This window comes from Sus scrofa, chromosome X (assembly GCF_054392235.1).
Source record: "Sus scrofa isolate SSC_HxYL_T2T_F1_AM1 chromosome X, Sscrofa_HxYL_maternal_Yorkshire_Landrace_v2.0, whole genome shotgun sequence".
Lineage (NCBI taxonomy): Eukaryota > Metazoa > Chordata > Mammalia > Artiodactyla > Suidae > Sus > Sus scrofa.
The window spans coordinates 113451633-113468828 of NC_139401.1; positions in this window are offsets into that span (position 1 = coordinate 113451633).

Genomic DNA, 17196 nt, shown 5'->3' on the forward strand with positions numbered 1-17196 from the left:
TGGCAATGGTTTCTGAGCTTCTTCATCTTACTTGTGTTTTTCTTTTTCTGTGAGTTTGGGGAAGCCCAACTGTAGTCTTGTAAGGCTACTTCTATGCAAGAATATCCCTTTGTATTTCTTTTGGGGGGGTTACTATTTATTTTCAGTGTGGAAGTTTGAATATTTGCTGTCTGTTTCTTCAGTGTGAGCAGGCTGTTATTCCCAGGATGCTCAGTGTGTTTTCAGAGAGAAGGATGCAATGGGTAGGGCCAGCAGTCAGTGCCTGGTCATTGGGCTCTCAACAGCAGCAAGGACCTGCAAGAAGGTGTCACAGGCTGCTCCTAGTTGCAGGGCCCTGGGAAGTGGTAATAAGCTCGAGGACAATCTTCAAGGTGACTGGAGCATTTGGCAGAAGCAGCATCAGAGTGTGTGAGTTCCCAGGGGAGTGAGAGCAACAACAGCTTGTGTTTGATTGCAGTGCCCTCCTCTGAGGTGATTGGAACTGCAGGTGGTACCCGTTCAGGGACCCCTATTGGGAGCAGGCCATGTCCATCTCTGGAGTCAGTGATAACTGCAGTGGTTTGCCCCTGCCACCTGTAGACCCTACATAAAGCAACCCATCTCACTTAACCCACATGGGAGGTACTGTACAGGCTGCTCCTAGTTGTGGGATCCTGGGAAGTGACAGAGATCAAGCATGTGGGTACTGCCCAGAGCATTTGGCAGTGGCAGCAACAGGGTCGGTGTGTTCTCAGGGGTGCGAGAGCACCAACAGGTGGTGTTTGGTCACAATGCCCTCCTCTGTGGTGCCCTTTAGGTAAGTGGGGCTGCAAGTGATTTTTATTCAGGTATCTCCAATGGCAGTGGGCCATGCCCACCTCTGGAATCAGGGATAATTGTGGTGGTTTACCCTGTCACCTGCAGACCATGCAAGAAGCACCCTATCCTTAATCCTCTTAGTCGACACAGGAGGTGCTGCACCAGCTGCTCCTAGTTGTAGGATCTTGGGAAGGGACAGTGACCAAGTGTCTGGGTTCCACCCAGAGCGTTTGGCAGTGGCAGCTGCAGGTTGGGTGTGTTCCCAGGGAAGTGAGGGCAACAGCGTATGGTGCTTGGTTGCAGTGCCTTCTTTTTTTCTTTTTTACCATCCCTGGTGAGTGGGATCACAGGTGGAGCCCACTCACAGGCCCCCAGTGGTGGCAAGCCATGCCTCCCTCTGGCCTCTGAGATGACAGCCAGTCTGTCCCTGCTACCTGTAGATCATGCAGGAGGCACCCCTGATGCCCTTAGACCAAACAATAGATGCCTGGCTACCTGTAGCCTGCACAAGAAGCACCTAATCGCCCCTAAAAGAGCAAGAACCTTCTTGATGCTCATAGCCTCGGCCACCGCACCCTCTAAGCCCATGGGCATGCCCTCTCTCCAGAGCAAGGAGTTTCCTATGGAGGCCCGCCCCTCCTCCTCTCCCCTCCCCATCAATGTCGCCTTGCCTCTCCTGCGGTCTGGACCTTCTCCCAGGTTTCCTCTGCCATGGCGTTCCTTTCCTTAGCCCATGGAGCACTGCTCCTTAGCCCCTTAGGCTGTCTCCACACCACCGACCCCAGTCCTCTCCCAGGGACTTACCTCTGGATCCCAAGTTTCAGCACCCAGCCCCTGCCCGAGCGTCTCAGGCTGTGGTGTCCAGGCTGGTGGTTCAGATGATCTGTGGAGCTCTCACTCTGCTTTGCTGTTCTCAGTCCAGCTGGTGCGCTTTTCTCCTTGACTTTGAGGTCCTACCAACTCAGTTGATTTTCCTGTCAGTTAGGTGGCTTCCCAGGAGGTGGGTTCCTTTTCTCCTTCACAGCTCCCTCTCTGGAATGCTAGTCCTGTTCTGATTCCTTTTCTCTCTCTCTCTTTTTTTCTTTTGTTCTGCCCAGTTATGTCAAGAGTTTCTTGCCCTTTTGGTTGGTTTAAGTTCTTCTGCCAGCATTCAGTTGATGTTCTGTGCGAGTCGTTTTACATGTGGATGTGTTTTTTTGATGTGTTTGTGGGAGAAGGTGTACATGACCTCTTAATCCTCTGCCATCTTGCTCCGCCCCCCCTGGAATGTTTTCTTCAACTACTCCCTATGTCTCAAAAAACTCTTTTCTCTTTCTTGACATCATCTGTCCATTTTTATTTATTTATTTTTCTTTTGGTCCCATAGATCTGACTACTCTGTATCTTTTTTATAAGCCCCATAATATTTTTCTTATCATTTGATGTCAGAAAATTCTAAACTCCTCATCTGAATTCAAGATTCATCCATCTATCTATCTATCTATCTATCTATCTATCTATCTATCTATATCTACCTATTGATTGAAAAAAAATGCAGAACCTAAAAGTTGAGAGTTTTATTTTCTTTGGCATAGTAAACTGAAGACTTAAGCCTGGAAGGAAACCTCTTAGATCTCTCTGAGGGACTGCTCTGAAGAGCCAAGGTGGGAGTCAGGATATATAGGAGTTTTTGTAACAAAAGATTAGGTGGTTGGAATATCAAAAAATTACTGTTAATAGAAGAAAACTAGATATTTCAAGTTAAGGAATTTAGCACTTTTTATGCATGGGAAGATGCAGGAGTCTAGGCTTACTGAAGTCATTCCTTTGGTATGTACCTCAGCTATCTGGGGTGAGAATCCTGTGCTTTCTCATTCTAAGTCTCCTCGGGATGCACCTTCTGGGGTGCTGCAGCAGTTAACTATAAGTTGGCAGGCAACCTAAGTTTCTATCCTGAGTTCCCTCAGAACTCACTTGGGGCAGCTATAATGTGGTGGCTGGATGGCTGCAACATTTTTTTTTCCTGATATGACAGACAGTATTTTAGTTCACATATCCATCCATCTGTCTATCCATACATCCATATAAATAATTTGGTATATTTTTCCAGATTTAGATCCCTGATATGAGCTTAAGACTCATATATCCAGTCATCTACCTGATAGATCAATTGGATAGCTCAATGGAAGCTCAAACTCAACATGCCCAAGGTAAAACTCATTATTTTCCCCCCAAATCTGTTATTTCAGTGCTCTATCCACTTGTACAGGCCAGAAAACTAGGAATCATCTTTATCTTATACTTAATCCATCATCAAATTCAACTGATTTTACCCTCTAAGTCTTTCTTGATATCATCTACTCTTCTCCATGCCCTCCATTCTGGTCCAATATATCATCTTCTCTAGCCTAGAATACTGTAATAATTAAATAAATGGTCTCTGTTTTCCATTCTGCTCTCCCTCGTCTACTCCCCTTCAAGAAGTTCTCTGCACTGCACCTTGACTGATATTTCAAAACACAAATCTAAGAATATAATCCTTTGACAAGCACTATAGATGAGTGGGTTAATAAGATGGGATATATACACAATGGAATACTACTCAGCCATAAAAAAGAATGAAATAATGCCATTTGCAACAACATGGATGGAACTAGAGACTCTCATCCTGAGTGAAGTAAGTCGGAAAGAGAAAGACATACCATATGATATCACTTATATCTGGAATCTAATATATGGCACAAATGAACCTTTCCACAGAAAAGAAACTGATAGACTTGGAGAACAGACTTGTGGTTGCCAAGGGGAAGGGGGAGGGAGTGGGATGGACTGGGAGTTTGGGGTTAAGAGATGCAAACTATTACATTTGGAGTGAATAAGCAATGAGATTCTTCTATATAGCACAGGGAACTATAGCTAGTCACTTGTGATGGAACATGATGGAGGGTAATGTGAGAAAAGTTATACACACACACACACACACACACACACACACACACGTGCGTGCGTGTGTGTGTGCATGACTGGGTCACTTTGCTGTGCAATAGACATTGGAAGAACACTGTAAATCAACTATAATGTAAAAAATAAAAATCATAAAAAGAAAAAAAGAAAAAAAAAACCTTGGACATATTTTACTAACCAAAAGCCATTCTTTCTTCCTTCCTAGATGGACCTCAACATTGTCCACCCTTCTCTAAGAGAACGTTTTATTCAGGGAAGGCTTGGCCCCTTTCCAGATAGAGTGGCTTGAATCTTGACTGTTCTGACTCAATTTTGTGGTTTTATTCCCCTGATCAAGTAACTGTTTTAGGAATGAGACTATGATGCACTTCTGTGTAGAGATATGAGGGGATGCGTGCCGAGCATCTTCCAAGAAGGTTTTACTCACTCTTAAAAAGGATTCTGCTGCAAAAATGTTCACTGTTCTTCCTCTGAATATTGATATTAGCAAATACTGCTAAAGCTATATCAGTAACTTAGGACTCTTGGAGAATTTAGTCTAGGAGGACAAGCCAGTAAATACAGGAAGAGTGAAAAACAAAAAGGATCTCTGTTCTTGTTTACTTTGTAATTCAGTGAATTAACTAACTGAATTCCTCTATCTCTGGACTTCTTATAAATAAATATCTTTATAGCTTAGTATACTTTTCAGTGGATTTCCTCCTAGTTATAGCTAACAGCATCCAAACACTTGCTTAAAAACTATCAGAGGCTTCTAAATTACTCTGAGGACAAAACAGAAATCCTTAATGTGGCCTATAATACCCTGCATAGTCTTGCCACTACTTTATTGCACAGATTAATCTAACGCATGTCTGTTTCATTATGTTTTCTTGTCTTTTTCCAATTTGTCACTTTTCTTTGTTCTCCTGCCATTGGGCCTGTATTAGTTTGCTTGGGCTGCTATAACAGAATATCACAGACTGGGTACTTAAAAAAAAGAAATTTATTTCAATTAATTTTGAAGGCTGGAAGTCCAAAATCAAAATGTCAGCAAATTTGATATCCCCTGAGAACTTTCTCCTTGGCTTGCAGATGATTGCCTTCTAACTGTGTCCTCACATGGTCTTTCCTTTGTCCACACGTGTCCCTGGTGTCTCTCATGTTTCCTAATCGCTTCTTATAAGAACACCAGTTGGATTTCATTAAGGCCCACCTTGGGGGAGAGGGCTCATTTTAATTTAATCACCTTTTTAAAGGCCCTGTCCCCAATATACTCACATTCTGAAGTATTAAAGTTTAGGTCTTCTGTATATGAATCTGAGGGAAACATTTCAGTTCATAATAGGGCCATTGTAATTGTTATTTCCTCTGTCTCCACACTCCCCACCTCCTCACATCCCCACACGCCCAATTTTTCTAGTTTTCTAGTTGGGCCTCACTCATGCTTTGTATGCTAGATTAAATAATTTTCTATGAGAATCTTTCTCTAATACCAAATTTCCAAGTCCAGTTGATATTTATACATTAATTAGTATAATGATTTGTTATGATATGTATATGCTATTTCATGAGCAGAAACATGAAAGCAAAGGCCATGTTAATTTTGGTTTATCAATGTGTTTGTGGTTTTCAAGATAATAAATAGAATACAATGCATGCTCAATGAATAATTTTGAATGAATATATTCTGAATGAATACTATATCAGATGATCAGAAAATATAAATATTATTTTACAGTGATAGTTTCTTGTTCATATTTGTATCCTCGTTATCTAGTACAGTTAGTAGAACATAATAGCTGTTGAATTCATGTTTTCTCTGTAGGAATGAATGCATGAGTGAATGACTGTCTCTCTTTGGCTTTAGGTAAATATAAAGCATCTTGATTGCTTGATAGAAATAGTATAAAAACTGTAACTGAAATGTAATTTCTAGATTTATTTAGGCTTTCTTCTTGTTTATTTTCTATAGTACTTACCACTTTTATGCACAGCACTGGATTCACCTTTCCTATCTCCACACCATTTCAACTTCATATCATGACTCTTGTTACCTACCTAGACCCTGAATTTGATACCTCTATCAAATTGGTACTGACTACACACTGATGTTTAGTAGTCCTCAGAGAGATATTTCTTATTTTCCTATGTCTGATTTTCATGTAAGGTGGAAGATGGCTTTACACCCATTTTGGCTAACCTTCCATAGCCTCAGAGCTCATAAAAGCCACATTTTTCCTCAGACCTGATCATTTTTCACATAGAAAGACGACTGAACAAAAAGAAGGCACTCCATTACCCAAAACGTATAAAAAGTAAACATAATATTTATTTATTTAGATGACTAATAGAACTGTCCTAGCTTTTCAGAAAAAAAGAATTGTGTGTATGTGTGTATAGAGAAAGAGGGAGAGAGAGCTCTTTCTCCAGTAAATATATTTAATAATGAAATTCTAATGTGTCTGAAATGTAAAAAGAGACTACAGTTACATATGCTATCCCAAATTAAACCAAAAGCTTTAACATCCTCTATTATGAACAATTGTATGGATAAAGGAAAGAGATAATGGAAAATGGCTCTACAAATTAATAATGAATAATTGACAGAAATGAGTGAATGAACACATTTTAAGAGTTTTGCTATACATATATCATAAAGATAAAGACAAACGATGGGTATATTTAATTCAGCAAATGTCAGCCTGAAATTATATCTGTATTATTCAGAGAAAAGTTTAAATCATATAAATAAACTCTTCAAAGTAAATCAGTAGAAAATAGATATAAAGGGAGAGAACATAATTTCATCTAAAAGTTTAAAGGAGTGATTAGTGCAAGTTTTTGCATTGTCTCCTGGCATAAGGTCATAGCTTTCAATCACATCTCTTTCTGATTTGTTATACAATGCAAATGCCCTTTAAGTGAGAGGGAATATACATTTTTAGACCAGAGACTCACTGATTATTTTTCCCATGTTAAGTTCCTAATGATGCTGGTACAATCTAACCCAAAGATTTATAACATAGGAATTTAGAACTTTAGGTCATAGCTTAAGATGGATTTTTTTCACATATGTGGCCTGTCTGATCTATGCATTTAAACTTGAGTTTATCTGTCCGGCATTTCCTCACATTTGGTTCCTAGTCATAAAAATATAATACCAAATACATACATGCAAGTTTAACTAGAAAAGACTCCACATAGGAAGAAGAGTAAATAAATAACACTGTGTTTGTTATCTGTTGCTGCATAACAAAATACCTGAAGCTTAGTGGCTTAAAATAGCATTTATTATCTCTCAGTTTTTTGTGGCTCAGGTATAACCTAGCTGGCCTCCACAGCTCAGGACTGCTCACAAAGCTTTTATCAGGGCATTCTGCTTTGATTGCAGTCATCTGAGGACTCAACCTGAGTGTTTGGGGTCGGGTATCAGGGGTGAAGATCCACTTCTAAGCTCCATATGGTTATCAGCAGGTCAGGTCCTTGCACTCTGTTGACCAGTGATATCAGTTTCTGACCAATTTTTATATGGCTACACACCACATAGCAGCTTGCCTCTTAGAGAGACAGAGAGAAGGGGACAGAGAAGGGGTGGGGGAGGAAGCTTGAAGCTATAGACCTTTCCTATTCCAATGTCACAAGTGACATCTCTTTGCTTCTTTCATATTCTATTTATTGCAAGCTATTCAATAAGCCAGCCAACATCGAAAGGAAGGAAATTACACGTGTGTGTAAATTCATGGATGCAGGGAGCACTGGGGCCCAGCTTAAAGATCATCTACCACAGATACCACAGAAAAGCAGAACTCACAGATAGAAGTGAGTTCTATAACTCACTTTTTACCCCAGGCTAGGGTAAAAAGTGAGTTATAGAACTAGCTATATCACTATAGATAAAGCATCTTTTTGCTTTCAAAATACAAAATATGATCATAAAAAACTCTGTGTAATTATTTGGCTTCTGATTGGTATTCAGAAAATTATTTCAACAGTTACTGGATAGCTATTCTTCTTTGTCAGGGGTCAGAAAACTATGGCCTTCAGCCTGTTTTTGTAAATAAAATTTAATTGGAACAGCATCATGCCTATTTACATATTGCCTATGGCTGGTTCTGGAATGCAAGAACAACGGAGATAAGTAGTTGCTACCATGACCTATGACCTGCAAAGACTTAGATATTTACGATCTGGTCCTTTAAGAAAATGTTTCAGGGCTATGTTAATGATGATAATTATAGGTTTTCTGCAAAAAAGCCAAGATTTTGTGGAGGGATTTTTCCTTATAATATAGGCCCAGTTCTCACCATTTCACATCCAGTAATAACTATCTAGATAACTCAATCTCAATTAGGTATTACTCCATCCAGGAAGGTTTTCCCAACCACTAAGCATGAGTTAGATGGCTTTCTCTGTGCTACTGTGGTACTATGTGCATATATCTGAGTAGCACTACTATATTGTATCTTTCTTATTGAGATAAATTTTAAATGTGCACCAATTTAAAATGTGCAGTTCAGTGGTTTTAAGTACTCTCACAATGTTATACAACTATCACCAGTACCTAGTTCTAAAACTTTTTCATAACCACAAAAAGGAATCCCAGAGCCATTAAGTAATCATTCCCCATTCTCCTTGCCTCAAAACCTCTGGCAATCTCCTTTCTATTTTAATGGATTTGCCTCTTCTGGACATTTCATGTAAATGTACTCATACAATATATGACCTTTGATGTCTGGCTTCTTTCACTTAGCATAATGTTCTCAAGATTCATCCATATTGTAGTATACATCAGTACTTCATTCTTTTTATGTCTGAGTAATATTGCATTGCATGGATATACCACATTCTGTTTTATATATTCACTAAGTGATAAACATTAGAGTTGATTCCACTTTTTGGATGATACATAAAGAGCTGCTATTAACATTTGTGTAGAAGTTTTTGTTTAAACACCTGTTTTCAATTGTCTTCGTTGTTTACATAGGATTGAGATTGTTGAATTATATGCTAATACTTTGTTTAGTCATTTGAGAAGCAACTAAACCATTTTTATAGTGGTTTTACCATTTTACATTCCTAACAGCAAAAATGAGAGTTCTAATTTCTATACATCTTTGCCAACCCTCGTTATTTTTCTTCTTTAAAAAAGTATACATTTTAGTAATTGTGAAGTGATACCACGCTGTAGTTTTGATTTGCATTTCTGTAAAGACTAATGGTATTGAACATCTTTTCATGCATTTAATAGCTATTTGCTGATCCCATAGAATGAATTAGTTATTGTCCCTCTCATGTTTTTAAAGAGAGTTTGAGAAGGAATGGTGTTAATTCTTTAAATGTTTGGTAGAGTTGGCCAATAGAGGGCTTTTCTTTTTAGGAAGTTTTGATTATCAGTTCTGCTGCTTTATTTGTTACAGATCTATTCAAATTTCCTATTTCTTTTTTAATCAGTTTCAATAGTCTGTGTTTTCCTAGGAATTTGTACATTTCATCTAGGTTAATTAATTTGTTGGCATATAATTGTTCATAGTATTCTCTTATAATACTATTTATTTAAGATTTGTAGTACTGAGCACTTTTATTTCTGATTTTAGTTATTTGTAGCCTTTTTTTTTCTTAATATAGCTAAAGGTTTGTTGTATCATTCTTTTCAAAAACCAACTTTCAGGGTTTTTTTTGTTCTCTCTATAATTTTTCTGTTCTCTATATTATTTCCCCTTGAATTATTATTATCTCCTTCCTTCTGTTAACTTTAGATTTAGTTTGCTCTTATTTTTGTAGTTCCTTAACATGTAAAGTTAGGTTATTGCTTTGAGATCTTTCTTCTTTTTCAACATAAGTACCTACGAGTACATATTTCCCTCTGGGCATTGCTTTTGTGGAATCTTCTAAGTCTTGATATGTTGAATTTAAACTTTCATTTGTCTCAAATTATTTTTTAATTTTCCTTGTGATTTCTTCTTTGACCTACTGATTATTTAGAAGTATGTTGCTTAGTTTTCACATATTTATGAATTTTCCACTTTTAGTTCTACTATTGATTTCTAGTTTCATTCCATCGCAGTTAGAGAAGAAAAATTATGTAATCTCAACTATCTTAGGTTTATTGAGATGTGTTTTGTGGCTTAACATATGATCTATGCTGGATAAAGTTTCATATGCACTTGAGGAGAACTTGAGTTCTGCTATTATTGGGTGAGGTGTTTTGTAGATATGTTAGGTCTAGTTAAATTATACTATGGAAAATTAGGTGTAGGGTTCCCCAGCTGTTATTGTTGAACTAATTATTTCTTCAACTCTCTCATTTTTTTCTAAATATTTTGAGATAAATTTATGTTTATAATTGTTACATCTTTTTTTTTAGACTGATCCTTTTATCAATATATAATCCCTTTTCTTCTTCTTCTTTTTTTTTTTTTTGTTTTTTTGTTTTTTTGCCATTTCTTGGGCTGCTCCCACCACATATGGAGGTTCCCAGGCTAGGGGTCTAATCGGAGCTGTAGCTGTCAGCCTACGCCACAGCCACAACGCGGTATCCAAGCCACGTCTGCGACCTAAACCACAGCTCATGGCAACGCCGGATCATTAACCCACTGAGCAAGGCCAAGGATCGAATCTGCAACCTCATGGTTCCTAGTCGGATTCGTTAACCACTCGCCATGACGGGAACTCCCCTTTTCTTCTTTTTGGTCAAAAAGTCAAATTTGTGTGATATTAGCACCATATCCATTTCAGCTCTCTTTTGATTACTCTTTGCATGGACTCTCTTTTTCTGTCTTTTTACTTTCAATCTATTTGTGCTTATTTGGATGTACAGTGAATCTCTTCTAGATCACAAATAGTTGTATCTTTGTTATTTTATCCATTTTACCAATCTATATACATTAATTGAAGAGTTTATTTACCTTTAGAATATTTATTGGTAAGGACTTACTTCACCCATTTTGGTAATTGGTTTCTACATATCTTACATCTTTGTTTTTACTCTTCAATTCCTCCATTACCACCTTCTTTTGTGCTATTTTCCAGTGTACTATTTGGTTCCTTTGTCATTTTTTACCATATAATTTTACTTATATTCTTGGTGATTATCTTGGACATTATGATTAATATATTAGTTTATAATAATCTATTTTGAATTATCAACCTAGTTTTAATAGTATACAAAACTTTGATTCTTTATAGCTCTATGACTCCCATTATCTTATTTTTACAAATTACATCTTTATACATTGTATGCGTATCAACATAGAATTATAATTATTGTTGTATGTAATTGGCTTTTAAACCATACAGAAAAAAAAGTTATCATGAACAAAAATACATTAATACTGATTCTTATATTCAACTATAGTAATTCTATCAGTGTTCTTTATTTCTTCATGTTGATTCAAGTTATAGTCCATAGGCTTTTCAATTCATACTGAAAGCTTACCTTTAGCATTTCTTATAGGGTAGGTGTGTTTGTGGTAAACTATGCCCAATTTTTGTTTATCTGGGAATGTCTTATTTTTCTTTCATTTTGAGGGATATTTTTAAATGACATAATATACTTGGGGGACAGTTCTTTACTTTCAGAACATTGAATACATCATTCTACTTCCCTCTCTTCTTAAAAATTTCTGATGAGAAATCAGCTGTTAATCTTAATGAGAATCTCTTACACTTGAGAAGTACTTCTATCTTGCTGCTTTTAATATTCTGACATTTGACAGCGTTTGCAGTGTCTTGGTGTGGCTCTGTTTGAGTTTATCCTACTTAAATTGAACTTTTGGATATATAAATTTGTACTTTTCATCATGTTTGGGAAGTTTTAAGCCATTTTATCTTCAAATATTCATCCTACCTCTTTTTCTCTCTCCTATCCTCCTGGCACAACTCTTATGAATCTGTTTTTATGCGTTTTCCCCACAATTCTCTTCTGCTTTGTTAATTTTTCTTCATTATTTTTTCTTTTTCTGCACTGAGTAGTCTCAGTTGACCCATCTTTAAGTTCACTTACTCTTTCTTCTGCCTGCCTGGCTAATTTTTCTAGTAAATTTTTCATGTCAGTTTTGTACTTTTCAGCTCCAAAATTTCTGTTTGGTTCCTATTTATAATTTCTACTTCTTCATTGATATTCTAAATTTGTTGAGATGCTGTTCTTATAATTTCCCTTTAGGTTTTCCCCTTCCCTGCATGATTTCTTTTAGCTCTTTGAGGATAAGCAGTATAGTTAGCTTAGTCTTTTTATAGTGAGCTCAATGTACAGTCATCCTCAGGAACAATCTCTATTCATTTCTTTTTATTTCCATTATAGGCATAATTTCTTACTCTTTTTTTTAAAGCATTTGTTATTACTCAAATGAATTTATCACATCTGTAATTATATAATGATCATAACAATCTGATTTCACAGGATTTCCATCCCACAGCCCAAGCACATCCCCCCACCCACCAAACTGTCTCCTCCGGAGACCATAAATTTTCCAATGTCTGTGAGTCAGCATCTGTTCTGCAAAGAAGTTCAGTCTGTCCTTTTTTCAGATTCCACATGTCAGTGAAAGCATTTGATGTTGGTGTCTCATTGTATGGCTGACTTCACTTAGCATGATAATTTCTAGGTCCATCCATGCTGCTAAAAATGCCAGTATTTCGTTCTTTTTAATGGCTGAGTAATATTCCATTGTGTATATGTACCACATCTTCTGGATCCACTCCCCCGTCGATGGACATTTAGGTTGTTTCCATGTCTTGGCTATTGTAAATAGCGCTGCAATGAACATCGGGGTACATGTGTCTTTGCAAGTCATGGTTTTCTCTGGATAGATGCCCAGGAGTGGGATTGCTGGATCAAATGGTAGTTCTATTTTTAGTTTTCTGAGGGATCCCCATACTGTTTTCCACAGTGGTTGCACCTATTTACAATCCCACCAACAGTGTACTAGGGTTCCTTTTTCTCTACACCCTCTCCAGCACTTACTGTTTGTAGACTTTTTAATGATGGCCATTCTGGCTGGTGGAAGGTGGTACCTCATAGTGGTTTTGATGTGCATTTCTCTAGTGATGAGTGATGTTGAACATCTTTTCATGTGTTTCTCGGCCATCTGTACGTCTTCTTTGGAGAACTGTCTGTTTAGATCTTCTGCCCATTTTTTGAATGGGTTGTTTGTTTTTTTTGTATGGAGCTGCAGAAGGTGTTTATAAATTTTGGAGATGAATCCCTTGTCCGTCGATTCACTTGCAGAGATTATCTCCCATTCTGTGGGTTGTCTTTTTATGTTGTTTAGGGTTTCCTTTGCTGTGCGGAAACTTTTCAGTTTGATTAGGTCCCATTTGTTTATTTTTCTTTTTATTGTCAATACTCTGATAGGTGGATCTGAGAAGATGTTGCTGTCGTTTATGTCAGAGAGTGTTTGGCCTACGTTTTCCTCTAACAGTTTTATAGTGACTGGTCTTATATCTAGGTCTTTCATCCATTTGGAGTTTATTTTTGTGTATGGTATTAGGGAGTGTTTTAATTTCATTCTTTTCCATGTGGCTGTCCAGTTTTCCCAGCACCACTTCTTGAACAAGCTGTCCTTTCTCCATTGTATATCCTTGCCTTTTTTGTCATAGATTAGTTGGCTGTAGGTGTGTGACATGTTTATATGGTATATCTTTCCATCTGTGTCATCTTCGATTTCTTTCATCAGTGTCTTAGAGTTTTCAGAGTACAGGTCTTTTGTCTCTTTAGGTAGGTTTACTCCTAGGTATTTCATTCTTTTGGATGTGATGATAAACAGGACTGCTTCCCTAATTTCTCTTTCTGCTCTTTCATTGTTAGTGTATACAAATGCCATCGATTTCTGTGTATTAATTTTGTATCCTGCAACTTTGCCAAATTTGTGGATGAGCTCTAACAGTTTTCTGGTAGAGTCTTTAGGATTCTCTAGGTAGAGTATCATGTCATCTGCAAATAGTGATAGTTTTACTTCTTCCTTTCCAATTTGGATTCCTTTTATCTCTTTTACTTCTCTGATTGCCAAGGCTAGGACTTCCAAAACTATGTTGAAGAGTAGTGGTGAGAGCAGACATCCTTGTCTTGTTCCTGATCTCAGCGGGAATTCTTTCAGCTTTTCACCATTGAGAATGATGTTTGCTGTGGGTTTGGCGTATATGGCCTTTATTATGCTGAGGTAGGTTCCCACTGTGCCCACTATCTGAAGGGTTTTTATCAGAAATGGGTGTTGGATTTTGTCAAAGGCTTTTTCTGCATCTATTGAGAGGATCATACGGGTTTTTATTCTTCAGTTTGTTAATGTGGTGTATCCCACTGATGGATTTGCGGATATTGAAAAACCCTTGCATCCCTGGGATAAATCCCACTTGATCATGATGTATAATCCTTTTAATGTATTGTTGGATATGGTTTGCTAGTGTTTTGTTGAGGATTTTTGCACTGATGTTCATCAGTGAAATTGGCCTGTAGTTTTCTCTTTTTTTTGTGGTATCTTTGTCTGGGTCTGGTATCAGGGTGATGGTGGCCTCATAGAATGAGTTTGGGAGTGTCCCTTCCTCTGCAGTTTTTTGGAACAGTTTCAGAAGGATAGGTGTTAGCTCTTCTCTAAATGTTTGATGGAATTTGTCTGGGAAGCCATCTGGTCCTGGACTTTTGTTTGTTGGAAGTTTTTAATCACAGTTTCAATTTCAGTACTTCTGATTGGTCCATTCATCTTTTCTATTTCCTCTTGGTTTACTCTTGGAAGATTGTACTTTTCTAAGAATTTGTCCATTTCTTCTAGGTTTTCCATTTTATTGGCGTATAGTTGCATATAGTAGTCTCTTATGGTCCTTTGTATTTCTCTGATGTCCGTTGCTACTTCTCCTTTTTCATTTCAAATTTTATTGATTTGAGTCCTCTCTCTTTTTTGTTTGGTAAGTCTGGCTAAGGTTTTATCAATTTTGTTGATTCTTTCAAAGAACCAGCTTTTCATTTCATTGATCTTTTCTATGGTTTTCTTTGTTTCTATTTCATTGATTTCTGCTCTGATCTTTATCATTTCTTTCCTTCCACTAACTTTAGGTCTTGTCTGTTCTTCTTTCTCGAGCTGCTTTAGATGTAAAGTTAGCTTGTTTATTTGAGCTTTTTCTTGTTTCCTGAGGTGGGCATGTATTGCTATAAACTTTACTGTTAGAATGGCTTTTGCTGCATCCCATAGGTTTTGGAGTGTCTTATCTTTGTTGTCATTTGCTTCTAGGTATTTTCTAATTTCCTCTTTGATTTCTTCAGTGATCCAGTGGTTGTTTCATAGCATGTTGTTGAGTCTCCATATGTTTGTGCTTTTTGCAGTTTTTCTCTTGTTGTTGATTTCCAGTCATACAGTGTTGTAGTCAGAAAAGTTGCTTGATATGATTTCAATTTTCTTAAATTTACCAAGGTTTGATTTGTCACCCATGATGTGATCAGTCTTAGAGAATGTTTCATGTGCACTTGAGAAGAATATGTATTCTGTTGCTTTTGGATGGAATGTCCTATAAATATCTATTAAGTCCATCTGGTATAATGCTTCATTCAGGGCCTGTGTTTCTTTATGGATTTTCTGTCTGGATGATCTGTCCATTGCTATAAGTGGGGTGTTGAAGTCGCCCACTAGTACTGTGGTATTGTCGATTTGTCCTTTTAAGGCTGTTAGCAGTTAGTTGCCTTATATATTGTGGTGAACCTATGTTGGGTGTTAGATATTTAAAATTGTTATATCTTCTTCTTGGATTGATCTGTTGATCATTATGTAATGACCTTCTTTGTCCCTTAAAATACTCTTCATTTTAAAGTCCTTTTTGTCTGATATGAGTATTGCTACTCCAGCTTTCTTTTGATCCTCGTTTGCATGAAATATTTTCTTCCATCCTCTCACTTTCAATTTGTATGTGTCCCTAGAAGTGAAGTGGGTCTCTTAAAGACAGTATATATATGGATCTTTTTTTTCTATCCATCCAGCCAGTCTATGTCTTTTGGTTGGGGCGTTTAGTCCATTAACATTTAAGGTAATTATTGATATGTATGTTTTTATTGCCTTTTTATTATTTTCTTAGGATTTGTTTTAGTTTCTTTTTTCTTCCCTTCTTCTCTTGTTCTCTTCTCTTCTGGTTTGATGACTATTTTTAGTGTTGTATTTGAGTTTATTTTTCTTTTTTGTGTATCAATTGTAGATTTTTGGTGTGCAGGTATTCTGAAGTTCTGATATGAGTCTATATGTATATGAGATTGTTTTAAGTTGTTGTTCTCTTAATTGCAAGTGCATCTTCAGTGTCCTGCATTTGTACCCTCCTCTTCTTATGATTTCTGATTTTGGTGGTATAATTGTGCATGGATGATTTCATATCTTTACTGTATATATATACCTTTACTGGTGAGCCTTGTCATTTGTGGAATTTTTGTTTCCTGTTGCTGTCTTTTCTGTTCTGCCTAGAGAAGTTCCTTTAATACTTGTTGTAAGGCTGGTTTAATGTTTCTGAATTCTCTCAGCTTTTGCCTATCTGTGAAGGTTTTGATTTCTCCTTCAAATCTGAATGAGAACCTTGTTGGGTAAAGTAATCTTGGTCGGAGGCTTTTTCCTTTCATCATGTTAAGTATATCATGCCACTTCCTTCTGGCCTGCAGAGTTTCTGCTGAAAAGTCTGCTGATAACCTTATTGGGGTTCTCTTTTATGTTACTTGATTCTTTTCCCTAGCTGCTTTCAAGATTTTCTCTTTGTCTTTAATTTTGGTCAGTTGGATTAATATGTGTCTTTGTGTATTCCTCTTTGGGTTCATTTATCATGGTACTCATTGTGCTTTCTGGATTTGAGTGTGTGGTTCCTTTCCCATGTTAGGGAAGTTTTCGGCTATTATCTCTTGGAATATTTTTTCTGTCCCCTTCCCTCTCTCTTCTCCTTCTGGCACCCTTATTATACAGATGTTGGTGCGTTTAACATTGTCTCAGAGTTCTCTGAGACTCTCTTCATTTGTTTTCAATCTTTTTTCTCTTTTCTATTCTGCAACCATAATTTCTACTAATCTGTCCTCCACCTTGCTTATTCATTCTTCTGCCTCCTGTATTCTGCTGTTGGCTGCTTCTAATGAATTTTTTATTTCATTTATTTTATATTTCATCTCTTCTTGTTTAAGTTTTATATCTTGTATCTCTTTGGTCAGTGTTTCCTGTAAGTTATCCATCTTTGCCTCCAGTTTATTTCCAATGTCTTGCATCATCTTCAGCATCAACAGTCTAAAGTCTGTTTCCTGGAGGCTAAGAATTTCCTCATCACCTAGCTGATTTTCTGGGGTTTTTCCTTTCTCCTTCATACGAGTTATAGTTCTCTGTCTTTTCGTTTTTATAGGTTTTTTGGTGTGGTGACCTTTTTACAGATAATAGAATTGTAGCCTCTCTTACTTCTGGTGTCTGCCCCCCTTGTGGCTGAAATTGGTATGGGGGCTTGCTGTAGGCTTCCTGATGGGAGGGACTGAGGCCT